Source organism: Acomys russatus, chromosome 14 (genome assembly GCF_903995435.1).
Source record: "Acomys russatus chromosome 14, mAcoRus1.1, whole genome shotgun sequence".
Taxonomy (NCBI): Eukaryota; Metazoa; Chordata; class Mammalia; order Rodentia; family Muridae; genus Acomys; species Acomys russatus.
In genome coordinates this window covers 25,632,692-25,644,548 of record NC_067150.1, presented here as the reverse complement: position 1 = coordinate 25,644,548, position 11,857 = coordinate 25,632,692, and the positions used below count along the sequence as shown (strand labels likewise).

The 11,857-nt window shown below is 45.3% G+C and overlaps 1 pseudogene; it reads right to left on the bottom strand.

The window, feature by feature from the left end:
- Positions 1 to 6,245: 6,245 nt before the first annotated feature.
- LOC127198770 (small nuclear ribonucleoprotein F-like) overlaps positions 6,246 to 11,857 on the bottom strand; it is a 42,981-nt pseudogene continuing 37,369 nt past the window's right edge.

Here is an 11,857-nt window from a genome sequence, read left to right as displayed (position 1 = left end):
CCTGTTTTCTTTACAAATTATGCAGCATCAAGTATTTCCTTAAAGCATTAAGAACCAGCTTCAGAGGCAGGCAGCAGCAGCCTGTACATAAGAATACCACCTATGTGAGATCCTGTACTCTGTAGAATCAGAATAACAACAGACAATTAATTGTGCAGTAGGATGTTAAGGTGAGCCAGAAAATGAAGAAATAGCATTGAAATGTAGACATTTGTAGAATGTGTTAATTCTGGGTTTTTTTTTGTTGTTGTTTTGTTGTTTGCTGTTTGTTTGTTTCAAGACAAGGTTTCTCTGAGTAGCTTTAGCTATCTTGGACTCACTCTGTAGACCAGACTGGCCCTGAACTCACAGAGATCTGCCTGCCTCTGCCTCCCCGAATGCTGGCATTACAGGTTAATTCTGTTTCTTAGCAAGCACAACCAAATAGAGATTTGTGTGAAGTTTAATGAACAAAGAGGTAACTATCACATTTAGGGATATGAGATCCTTGAGAGGCAGCAAAATGTCTTAGAGGAAAGTATAGTACAGAGCTTTTGTTGTTGTTATTGTTTGTTTGTTTTTTGGTTTTTCAAGATAAGGTTTCTCTATGTAGCCCTGCTATCCTGAAACTAACATTGCAGACTAGACCAGGCTGGCTTCAAACTAGGAGACCCACCTGCCTCGGCCTCTCTGAAGCTGTGTAACTGAGCAAGCATGCTGTTTTGGAGGACATACTTAATCGAAGTGACTTGCAAGAATATACAATTCCCTTGTGTGGCTGTGACAGTGGTGAGATGCCACTATGAGAAAGCATCCACATGCACCCACCCACACACCCCCACACACCCCCACACACACATACACCTTTCACTGTAAACACACTCAATGCGCCCCTCCTCCCTCCAAGCTCAGTTTGCCTGAATCAGCACTCCACTCAGACACGTGGTGGAGCTCCCAACAACCTCCCTCCACCCCCCAAGCCTTTTATTAGATCTAAAGAACTGAAGCCAGTGCGGAGGGAAGGCATGGGAAAGTGACTTGGGAAAGCTAAAGATCAAAGAGAGGTCATTCAACCCCAGGCTGCTGCTTCCCCAGGGTGCTCCCAGCAAGTCCCCTCCCAGGAGCTTGTCTTTTATGACTTCCAGTTTCCAGAACTGAATGCCTTTCAGATAGTCTAGAGCATCTGGGTTTTCCTGCCATATTCAGACTACATGTTGGCTGAGAGTTCACCCATGCTTCTGAAACTGAATGCAGAAGATAGGAGGTTTCCGGGCAGCTTGAGAGGAATTGTGCCAGATAATACTATGTAACATTTTTGTTGGATTTTTTTTTTTTAAGGCACTGTACTTGGCTTAGGAAGTTACTTTGTGTTTAACTTTAAGTACAGATGATCCTTGGATATGCTGGGGGCTAGGGGTCACAATGTATCAAACCAAACAATAAAACTACCCCATCAAAATATTAGTCCCCTGCTCCCTACTCAATTTCTCCTCTATGTATTTCATGATGAAAACAAACAGCATTACTCCTCTGAGTGATATAAAAAGCCAGGCTCCAGCAGAGCTGGTAACACACTAAAACTTACCAGCTCACTCCTTTCTCAGTTCATGCTCTGATTTAAAAAACTGTTTCTCTGTAGTCTTTGATGGGCTTTAAAAATAAAAAGGAATGACCTGCTTGCTTAGGGCAATGGGATAGTTTGAAAAATAGTACAACAAAGAGATGTGTTGAGCAGGTGAGAAAATTATAATTTAGTTGCTTCGGGACGCCTCTCTGGGTAGTGTTCAGTGGCAGGCCTAGTTGTTTACTCGGGTATGAGACACTGTTGACTTTGAGAGAAGTTTAAGCAAAGAGAGATTCATAAAGTCTATATGGTAATAAAGAGTGATATTGGGACCGAGGAGATCACTCTCTCAGTAAATGTTCTCAAGAGATGATGTCAATAAGACAACACCAGTACATGAGCTAAAATGAAAGGAGGAAACCCCACCCGCTCCTGAGATCTGCACGGCCATCCTCACTGACACTATTCACAATGGTCAAGATATAGAAAGACAAATGTCATCTTTCTTTCATATACAGAATGTAGGAATTGGGGCTATAAGGGTATAACATGGAAATAGATGGGGGCCTCTTTGAGGAAGGAAGACCAGTGGGAGAGGGGACAGAGGAGGGAAATGGGACATGAATATGAACAAAGTACATAGTATACTTGATTAATAATAATTTACAAAGCATTGTATACATGAATATGTTAATTAAAAAAGAGGTAGCACCCAGTGAGAGGTTTTGTTTTGTTATTTTTGTGGGGCTTTTTTTTTGGGGGGGGGGGTTGGTTGGTTGGTTTGGTTTTTCAACACAGAGTTTCTCTGTGAAGCTTTGGCTGTCCTGGACTCACTTTGTAGACCAGGCTGGCCTCAATCTCAGAAATCCACCTGCCTCTGCCTCCGTGAGTTCTGATGTGCCATGGGCCCAGCTCAGTGGGGATCTTTAGATCACTGAAGGGAAGCCTTTGGAAGGGATAGTAAAAGTTTAGCTCCCTTCTTTCGTTCCTTGACCTTGGAGTTAAGCAGTTCACTCCACCATGCATTGTAGTGGTGATATGCCAACTCAGGTCCAAATTAATAGGACCACTGATGGTAAACCAGAACTTCCAAAACTATAAGCCAAAACAGGCTTTTCTCTATATAAGCTAATTTTCCCAAGTATGGTGACAGAGAGCTGCCTAACACACCAGGCATTCCTACGCATCCAAGGAGGGAACCCCATGTCAAATGAGACCTGCACTTTCCACCCCTTCCCTGTCATCTACCACAGAAGGTAAGAAGACAAAGGTCCTTGCACTGCTGTTGCCACCAAAGCTTTTCATAACTGTACCCTCTGTGGCTGGCCACGCCTTTCCCCATGCCCACTGAAGACATCAAAGACACTTCCACAACCTGGTACAGTGACTCAAACTAGCCTCTTCTACATAGATACATAGATTAAGTATCTCAACTAACAGACATTTCAAACACTAATAATCTTTACTGTAATTTTTTTCTTTCTTTTTTTATTTTTGTTTTTTTGGCCGGGGGCGGGGGAGAGGTAGGGTGGGGAAGAAAGTGAAGAAAAAAAAAAAGTTACTTGTGGTTTGTTTGGTTTGGAATTTTGAAACAGAATCTCACTGTGCATCTTAGGATAGCCTGGAACTCATGATTCTCCTGCCTCAGCTTTCCAAGTGCTGGGATTACAGAGATGTGCCATGGTACCCAGCACTCCTTACTATATTTTGATGAGCAAGTAAGCCAGAATAAGACAGTCACTTTTCTTTTCAATCCATTCCATAACCACAGCTAGCCCTGCCTCCAAACTAGCCCCATCACTCTCTTTGCCCCACCCCATCTCACCCTTGTGTGGTTTTTTAGGGTTTCCTCACTATTACCCCGATACTTATAAGATATCCTTTACCAGGGAAAATGAAGTCAATCACCATCATCATCCCCTACCCTGCAACCCCCCCCCCCCCCCCCCACCCTCCCCCATCCCCGATGCCTTTCGCCTGTTTTCCCTGAGAGGTCAGAAATTTTGTCTTTTCATTTTACCAAGGGAGAAAGCTAGCTTCAGGGAAGTGGCAGAGCTCACTGAAACGCAGCCCTCCTAATTAAGTCCTCACCTGTACAGTAGGAACCACGCTAAAGGCTGGGCCGAGAAAGGCAAACAGGGAGTGCCTCTGACTCTCAACGCTTGGCGCTGAAGAGAGATGAAAACAGCGGGAGCAAATCTATGGGCATACAGACATCAAACAGCTGTGCAAACATTGGGCAGCGGCAGAAATTAAACACGAAAGTAAATAACGTGTTTACGTTATGTAAAAGTCGTGCAGCTGCTGTTACTCTCTTCTAGGGCTCAGGAGGAGACTAGGACCGGAGGCAAAAGAGCTTGAATTTTTTCAGTTGGGGATGGTGTCGGCAGGAAGGAGCAGGGAGGTCACATGTGGCTCAGGGAACAAAGGCGAACTATTACATAAACCCTTGTCTGCTGGTGCATAACCTCTAAACCTCGGTCTTCCAAATGAACTGAGTTTGTTTCTCAGAAGTAGCTCTTACATGTCAGACCATGCTTTTAGGAATCTGTGTCAGCGACTAATTTTAAAGTGTTAGAGGTGGCCCCAGTGTCCCCAGCCACAGCAGGGACCCAGTGAAGAGGCCTGAGAGCTGCCACCAGAACTGTCCTACCTCAAAAGACAGCTTGATTTTCTACAAGCGTTCAGGGCTGTCAAGTGAACTACAGTAGCCCACCGCCAGCAGAGACCCTGCCTGGTAGCCTGGCATGACAGAACTCGCCTCAGCCTTCCTAATGAAGAAACACAGCTTTAATCAGCCTAGGTGCCTGGAGTCGACACCTGGCATGCAGGACACATGAATGATTGATGACCTACCAAGAGGTTCCTGAATCCTATGTTAGATGCCCAAAAGGAGGATGGCCTTTTGTGTCTAAGTGAAAATAACTGTTTGTCCAGAGACATTATGTAAAGTAGTCTGTTTGAAAAGAAAGAAAATAATACAAGTTTATGGGCATAAAATTAGAAATGGTAGTAACGTGAAAAAAAAAAAAATCCAGAACCGTAATTTAGACATAATCACTGTTAGTATTTTGATATATAACTTTTGTGCATATGTATAAACTGGAGCCAAGGAGATGGCTCAGGAGGTTAGGGGACTTGCCTCCAAGACTTATGGCCTGAATTTAATTCCCTGTGCCCACATGATAGAGGGGCAATGGCCTCCCGCAAGCCGTCCTCTACATCCATGTGATGACATGTATGTGTATATCCACACAAATCAATAAATAAAATATAATTGAACAATGATGAATTTTTAAATTACATCAAGAAGATGGTACTGGAAATACTGTATGTTATCTAATTTTTCCCATAATAGAATTTTTAGCTTTTCATGTCAATAAATGTTTACACTATTTTTATGTAATCATTTATCCAAACCATATTCTGTTTGTTTGTTTTGGCTTTTGATTTTTCAAAACAGGGTTTCTCTGTGTGGCCTTGACTGTCCTCGATTTGCTTTGTAGACCAGGGTGGCCTTGAACTCACAACAATCTGCCTGCCTCTGCCTCCCAGAGTGCTGGGATTACAGGCGTGTGCCACCACTCCTGGCTCATAGTCCCCCACAGCAAGGACTGTTGCTAAATGTTTGTGCAGACTGTACACTTCTGAGAATCAGACGTCTTCTCTCCTAGTTCAGATGCAACTCGGAGGTAGAGACCTGCTGAGCATAAAGTCCAGAGTTCAGCCCCTGGCAACACAGACACGCATACACACTCCAAGCCAACCAAAGAAAAAGCATTCCCTCACCCTTCACTGTAGCTGAGACTTGGAACTCAGTGCTTAGTTAAAAAATTAAAAAATAACAGAGAGCCAGAAGAGACTCTTTTATTTCTCCCCTTCCCCTCCCCCCACCCCTCTATGGTACAGTCTCAGTGTGTACCCCAGGCTGGCCCCAAAGTCAAGCTCCTCCTACTTCAGCCTCTCAAGTGTTGGGATTAGAGATACCACTATGATCCAGCTAGGAAAACCATCTCTTGAAAACCTTCTCTGCCTCTCTGACACTTCCTGTTTTGAATGAGAAGCCCTGGGATGGTTTTTAAAACTGATTTCACACTCAGGCTCTGCCTGATCCAACAAGAGATGCTTGAAGTTCACGAATGCTCCAGGAGAAAGGTTATAGGTCTGTAACTGAATAAAACCTTCAACCAGCTGGGGCAGAGTTGATGCTGTCTGATACTAATTACTCCCCAGTGTCATTGGTGCCGCACGCCTTTAATCCCAGCAGCAGCAGAGGCAGGTGGATCGCTATGAGTTCGAGACCAGACTGGTCCACAAAGCTAGTCCAGGACAGCCAAGGCTACATAGAGAAATTCTGTCTCAAAAAAACCAAAAACAAACAAACAAACAAAAGATCAAAAGTCCCAGGGTCTCATTTCTTCCTCAAGGGGTAGCTTAGAGCCCTCCGGGTGAGACCAGAAGCCTGGGCGATAGGCCAGGTTCCTGGTCTTACCCGGAAAGGTGTTACAGTTTAGCTCTTTTAGAATGAAACTGTCAATACCAGAACAGCAATGGAGTCTTGGGAGTGCCACAAGCCTCTGCTGATAGCAAAGTGTTACAGCCCTTTGTCTAACTGCTGTGCTAAGCACGGGAGAGGAAGCAGGCAGTTGTCTGAACCGGGTTGACAGGCAGGTCCAGTGAGACACAGGCCTGGGCAGGTGGCTCACTGGCGGTCAGCACAGAGCCAGCGCACCGCACCGGAGCAGGCTCCAGAGACTGCCAAGGCAACTCCACCGTCACTGCCTACCAGACATCCTGCGGCAGTTCTGCCCCAGAATAAATGGAATCTCAGACAGTCATGGTGGAGGAACAGTACAAGCACAAGAGAGCAAGCCAGCAAGCTTTATTTATAAACCTTGGGCACTGGGGAGGGGGTTGAGGGTAAATGTGTCTGATTTGCTGCGGCTAGGGGTGCCAGGATACTTCATCTGCATGCAGTGGTATAGCACCTCATTTACATGCAGTAGCACGGGCTCCTATCAGGGGAAGGAAAGCACAGTACTTAATTATCCTATGGGTAGGGGGAAGAACTTCCAGGTTTGATTAGTCCTTTCTTAAGGCTGAAATCTCCTTAGCATAGGGTGAGGTACTCCAGGAATCCCCAGAGGTTTGCTAAATCAGTTTTCTTATCAGGAAAGGGTCCTGTCTATTATCTTCCCTGAGGTCTATGTGATGCTTCTTAGAGGATTTGGGGATGCCAGGTCAGTGGAAGAGAGAACCCCACTGAGAAAGGGAGTCCGTTGTCAATAGAGCAAATTCAGCTGGCTACCTGGATACACCAGACTTCAACCTCTCCAGCAGCGCGCCACACCTAGCTCTCGTTTATTATAGGAAACAAACTCAGTTCTTAGCATATTCCCTCAGGACCTGGTCTACATAGTCATGAATTTTATTCTTGAGGCTCATATAGTCCATTCATGTATTTGTTTGGATTTCTACAAACATAAATCTATTTACTTCATGGTTTATTACTGCATGGTCATTAAATTAACCTTATGGAGACATCAATTTAAAACAAAAATGCTCTGGGCTGGAGAGATTGCTCAGTGGTTAAGAGCATGAACTCGGCTTCCACAGGACCTGAGTTTGGTTTTCAGCACCCATATCAGGGTGGCTCACAACTCCAGCTCCCAAGGGATCGAATTCCTCTGGCCCACCAGTGCACCTGCACTCACATGCACATACTATACCACATACATACTGGCATATAATTTTTAAAAATAGCTTCTAAGCAATGTTACTAGGAGAAAGGGGTCCTAGAATTCAGGGCTGGTACACTGTAACCCACAAAGAGACGCATAGTTCTTCTCCTAAGCTATCCATCCAGAACCTTCTTCAGGCCAAACAAATGTCTCTGAGCTATTACCACAGTGTACTAGCTACCTGTGAAAAACTGGGCCCACAAGTGAAGTTTCTATTTCAGAGAGAGAGAGAGAGAGAGGGAGGGAGGGAGAGAGGGAGGGAAGGAGGGAGGGAGACAGAGACAGAGACAGACACAGAGACAGAGACACAGAGACACAGAGGCAGAGACAGAGACAGAGGAGACAGACTACAAACTAAACGTTCTACCTCCAGGGAAGCAAGGAAGAGGGGTCTGCAATGTCTGCTAGGGCTGCCAGATACGTAACAAGTGCTAGTTTGGTTCCTACCAGAGACCCAGGGAGCTGCTTTGGGAAGATGATGGGCCGCCCCCACCTCCAGCCACACACTCGGAAGACCAAGGATGATAATACATTCTGACTCCTTCTCTTGCAGTAAGAATGAGCTCGTTTACATTATTACTTCAGGCTACCTTTTATATAGCCTATATGTTCATTCAGCCTTTAAGGAGAGGTAGAGGTAACTGTGCCAAGGATGCTTCCTTTCTGTACTGCTCTCTTGGGAGAGGACTCAATTGTTCGAAGTAAGCAAGCGTGAGAGAGGGGGGAGGCACCGCCCACTCAAACATAGTTGGCATTTCAAGCTTTGAGCAAGTAATAACCATCTCCTTGAGTTGAACGCTGTTATACCTATCACACTACTATTTATTTATTTATTATTTTATGTGTGTGGGTGTTTTGCCTGCATGTATTTCTGCCTGCCCTGTGCATGCCCACCATGGTACTTTAATTGCTCTTGCAAACCTTACTAAGCATGCCTTGTTTCTAGAAAGGGAAAAAAAAAATCACAAAAACCTATTTTCCAACCTTAAAAAGGCTAAGGAGTGAAAATAACTTTAAAAGCAAGCATAAAGACGTTTATAAAACGGAATATGGACCAAAGGCTCTAACTAGGAGGGGAATGATTTTGAACAAATATTCAATTGTTTTCCATTACTCCATCTGGGTCTGTTCACAGGGAATTTGGAACCTCTTCCTGACAAAGGATGGAGGACCTCTTTGCACCCCTGGGAGGGCCGCAGGAAAAGGGAGGAAGGAGGGCAGTATTTTCAGAACATGGTAAATAATGCCAAAATAAAGATAACATGCAGTTTAAAGAGAGGCTGGGACCACAAACTAGCACAGTGAGCCTGGAAGCCACCACACTGACCTAGGCAGCAGAAATGGAAGCCAGAAAGCAGAGCCAGCAGGCAGAATGACAAGAAGTGCAAGGCAAGGAGCAGCAGGGATGAGTTCAACAGGGAGGAGTTGTCCTGGGCAAATACTTGGGACAAGAGCTCAAGGCACCTAGCTACTGACTTGTACTGCGGGGGTGGGGGGTGGGGGGGTGTGTGGCCATTGAAGGGCTAAGGGGGACCATGTTAGTAAAATATAAACCAACTTGCTATGCAGTCACCTGGGAGTCCTAGGCACAGACGTAGGCCCCGAGCCCAGCACAGTATTAAATGTGAACAGTTAGGAATGGAGCACAAGAAGTGTTCCATGTATTTTGCTCAGATAAGCACTCGTGTATGTGAAACACTTACTTTGCTGCATGCTAAGCTATTCACATTAATTATAAATATGTCACTTAGCATTTCCAACAATAGGCTCAATTAAGTGCAATTATATCTGCTTTTTAGCCCAGAGACAGGAGACAAAGGTTGGCTGGCTTCCCTAATATCACACACAAGCAGCAGCACTAGGGTTTAAACTCGTTGTCTCTGGACCTTCCGAGCCAGGCTGTTCTCAGCTTTGACAGAATTCCTCTGGTCATTCTGAAGTGAAGCCAGGACCACGCATGTTAACCACCAGCGCTGCTGGCATTGACAGAGTTGCTCAGGTACCCAGGCCAGCCACTTCAGAACTCTAGTCTACCCATCAGCAAAGACTGGCAACAAGCAGATAGGAAAGAAGACATAGAAGAGAATTCACCATCAAAGTCATAGACTTGAGAGCTTTTGATTACCACGCTAGGCTTTCTACTTAATTTCCTCCCCAACCATGTTTACCCTCATTGAGAAACAGCCCAAAGTTAACCCATCCAGTGCCTAGCAGAATCCAGCTTCCTCGCCAGCATAAGCCCCCACAGTTCCTACTTCCTGCTCAGCCCTAACTGGGGACTACAAACAGACGACTTCCTTATTCTTAGAACCAGATCTCAGGTAACCTGCAGGAGAAGTAGCCAGTGCTCAGAGAAGAGATTCCCATCTTTATTGGCTCTCACCTGAGCGAGACCACACAATAAGGCCTTGCCTTCCCAATATGCCCAAAGACAGTTTTCAAATAGCAGGACCAGTTCTCACAAGCAATTACCCGCCAGACAAAGCCCAGTGATAGAAATCGCTGCTGGGTCCCCAATATAGCATCACTGTCATACATAATACGCATTTCTCTTACTTTTGATAAACTCTTGAATTCCTGGCTCCAGCTTCAAGGGAGGAACTAATCTTGCTTACAAGGTCTTTCTCTCTCTCCAAAGGTGCGCCCCCTTTTAGCGCTGACAGATTTCCTTAAAGAGATTGCGAGGATGTTTCTTCAGAGAAACCCCAAGAGGCTAAAGCAGGTTGCTTTTCACTTTTCATTTCTCCAAATGAGCATGAGCCGGTCCCGGGGCATCGGATCATCTCTATCCGCTGGAACTGTTCACGTTTGTGTCCTCTTCCGGGTCCCCAGGTCTCTCTGCTTTCTCCACTGCCTTTCCACTCAAGTTTGTCTGTAAGCGCCTTTGTGGCCTCCACTGCAGGCTTCAGGCCAAGGCAAAAAAAAAAAAAAAAAAAACCCAAACAAAACAAAACAAAACAAAAAAACCAGATTCTTTTCATCTATTCAAGTGTGATCTGGGGCAGACAAGCCTGCTGCACAGGCGAGAGACACAGAGACGTATTCTGTATTCAGCATTCAGCCCACAGAGCCTATCGTGGGGCCTGCCCTTGGCAAAGGCAGCACAGAGACCAGGGCCGCTTGGCCAAAGCTGGAATACTACTAAGCTGACCCCTCTTGTCACCTGGAGGACGCATCCTGGTCCAAAAGAGCAGGCACTGGGCATCCTGTTCCAAGCGCTTCTCCTAAGTTCACCTCCAGCTGTAAAAACATCCTTGATCTGTCCAAACAGCAACTTTTATTTTTATTTTGAAATGCTGGGTAAATTCAGAGAACGTTATAGCCACTATATATAGAAACCATTAGCATCATGGTACCTGAATGGAGCGTTAGTGTCAAATAGAGCACACTTCCTGTCTTCAACACAGGAGAATGGAGGCCCCAGATACACCAGCAGAAGGAGGACACTGGGTGGAAGGGAAGGGTGAGTGGTCCAAGGATATTTTTCCTATGTGTCTAATGTACTAAAAGTCTACTTTTCTGGACAGCCTTTTGAAAGTGTTGGGCTGCACAAGGCTCTCTGCACCATCCATTACTTCCAGTCCTTACTTCACATTAAGGCTGGAGATAACATCCAAAAGTATTTAAAAAAAAAAAAAAAAAAAGTAAAAATAAAAATAAAAAATAAAAAAAAGATGCCCACTCTGTTACTCAGCACTATTCTGAGGGTGCCTCATGGGGTTGAGAATTATGCATATTGGCAAAGGGGCTATAGTCATGTGACTATAATATTGTTGTATACCTGGGGGCAGTTAACCATACAAAAAGTAGTGTGAGGGGGCGGGGGAGATGGCTCAGCAGTTTAAAGTACTTCTTGCTCTGGCAGAAGACTCGCGTTCACACAGTAGCTCACAACTATCTGTAACTCCAGTTGCAGGGGATCCAACAGGCACGCACATGCATGCTGGGAAAAACATCCATACGCATAAAATAAAGATAAAACAAGAATTCGCTAATCTGATCAGTTATAAGATAAATACAACAGTGAAAACATCAGAGCTGGAGAGCGGCTCCCTGGTTAAGAGAACTTGTTCGTGCAGAGGACCTGGCCTCAGATCCCCTCACCCGCGTGATGCCTCACAACTATCCATAACTTCAGGTCGATGCCCTCTTCTCATCTCTGTGGGCCCCAGGCACACACATAGTGCACAGACATACATATACGTGTAAGGGTCCAAGAATCGCTGAAGGAAAATCCCAGACTGAAACCTGCAGAAGCAAAAAGTGTTTACTCTGCAGAAACAGCCAGCATCCTGGGGTTGACCACTCATAGAAAATGGCGACCCCCAGTGGCGCTCGAGGCTCCTTTTAAAACCAGTTAGGGGATTTCCAGCCATGGTCATTCGACCTTTGTTAGGATTGGTTGGGTTCACGGTAAGGGGCATTTGTAGATTTTGATTGGTTCCGACCTTGGGGAAGAAACAGTCACCTCATATCTAGTTTAGCCCCAGGTCAGAGTCCGGGCAGTTGCTGATTGGTTACCCTTTTCCTGAGGCTTTTTCCGAGACGCCTAATGAGCCTTTCTGGGAAACCG